Source organism: Tachyglossus aculeatus, unplaced genomic scaffold (assembly GCF_015852505.1).
Source record: "Tachyglossus aculeatus isolate mTacAcu1 unplaced genomic scaffold, mTacAcu1.pri SUPER_30, whole genome shotgun sequence".
Taxonomy (NCBI): Eukaryota; Metazoa; Chordata; class Mammalia; order Monotremata; family Tachyglossidae; genus Tachyglossus; species Tachyglossus aculeatus.
The window spans coordinates 3,319,660-3,321,610 of record NW_024044837.1 but is presented as its reverse complement, the minus strand read 5'-3'; the positions used below and the strand labels follow the sequence as shown (position 1 = coordinate 3,321,610).

General features: G+C 39.8%; 1 pseudogene; it reads right to left on the bottom strand.

The window, feature by feature from the left end:
* Positions 1-461: 461 nt before the first annotated feature.
* LOC119921798 lies at positions 462-1,406 on the bottom strand (annotated as a pseudogene).
* Between the last annotated feature and the right edge of the window lie 545 nt (positions 1,407-1,951).

Below are 1,951 nucleotides of genomic sequence, written 5' to 3'. Positions count from 1 at the left end.
GGAAAATCAGTGACGAGAGTACTACTTAGATTGTAAAACAAAATATGGCTGCTAGGTATGGCCTGATGATTAACAGAAACTTCAAAGAGAGTCTGCTTATTGCCAAGAAAGGAAAAGCTTCAGATAGCTTTAATTCTAATTTAGCTATTCTTCTGCAGTTCTTCTGCAATTACCCTTTCTCTCCTGCTCCAACCCCCTGATCATTATTCCTCATTCAGGGGGTTTAAGCAATCTTTTTCACCTCCATCTATTAGAATATAAAAATAAACCTAGCAATATTTCCCAAAATGTTCCTTTAGAGCTTTGTTGTAAGTTTCAAAATACAGTATGGAATTAATCACATGTGTTTACCCATTCACATTTAAGGCTAAACAATGCCTTCTGAACTCTCCAGTTCTACCTCACAATAGATCTAACTTATTCTGCAAAAAGACATTTTCTATGGCAAACCATTAAAATGTCTACAGTTCTGGGGAACACAATTTTCTTCTCAATATTTTCTTCAGTGCACCTTTCATTTCACTGCTTCTTAAACTGTAGATGAGAGGATTTAGCAGGGGAGTGAGCAGAGAATATGCCAGAGAGAGCAATTCCTGGCTCTCTGCAGTGTAACTGGCCTTTGGTTGCAAGTAGGTGAGATTAGCTGGGACATAGAACGGGGTCACAGAAGTCAGATGAGAAGTACAGGTGGAGAAGGCTTTTTGTCTTCCTGCTGTCGAAGACATTTTCAGAATAGTGTAGAGGATGCGAATTTAGGACAGAAGTATCATCAGGAAAGGAAGCATAACCACTGAAATGGTGCCTATATAGGCATAGATTTCATAAAGGAAGGTGTCTGCACACACCAGTTCCAGTACCGGGGGAGTTTCACAGAAGAGGTGGTTAATTTTATTGAGGCCACAAAATGGAAAGCTAAATACCCAAGGGGTTTGGATTATGGCAATAACATATCCAGAAATTAGAGAACCCGATGCTAGCTTGGTGACAACTGCTCTAGTCATAAGGACAGGGTAATGCAGGGGATTACAGATGGCCACGTAGCGATCATAGGCCATTGCACATAGGAGAAAGCATTCTGTAACCCCTAGGAATAGAATGAAATACACTTGCACCACACAACCAACAAACGAAATGGTTTTGTGATCCGTTGAAAGAATCACAAGCATTTTAGGGACAATCGTTCCACTGAAGCAAGTTTCTAAGATGGACAAGATCCTCAGGAATAAGTACATAGGAACGTGAAGACTCTGTTCCAGGGTGATGATGAAGACAATGACCATGTTTCCTACAAGAATAATTAAGTAAATGATTAAAAGCACCACAAACAGAAGAAACTGCAGTTTGGGAAAGTTGGAAAAACCCAGGAGAATGAAGTCAGTCACAGTGCTCTGGTTTCCCCTCATCATTTCAAGCATGAAAACAGGAAGGCAAATGGCATTTAATGCTCTTTAGCATGAGGTTAACTTATTCTGAAATCTGGCTTCTGCAATGACAGCATCCTGTTCAACTTTCATTCCCAGTCATCCATGAGAGATCAGAAATCAGCATTCCCATCTCTTCTGGGATCTCCATTTGGCATTTGTTACATTCACTGAGCAAAGCACCAGGATGATTTGCAAATCACCAGGATGGGAAATTTCCCTCAAAGCTGAAAAATGGATGATGGATATTCCTAGACCAAAAGGACAGAAGCAAATTCGTCATCAGATAAAGAGTTTAATTCTACACAGTCATAGATACCATGGGTTCTGTATATATAAGCATAAAAAAGCTTTGCTATTCATGTATAAATCAATCAACCCATCCATCATATTTATTGAGCAGTTACTACGTGCTTGGAAGAGTATTTGGAGCACTTGGGAGACTACAATATGACAATCTAACAGAAACATCACCTGTCCACTCTGAATTTACCGTCAAGAGGGGGAGTAATGTCAGAAATGGGATTTGA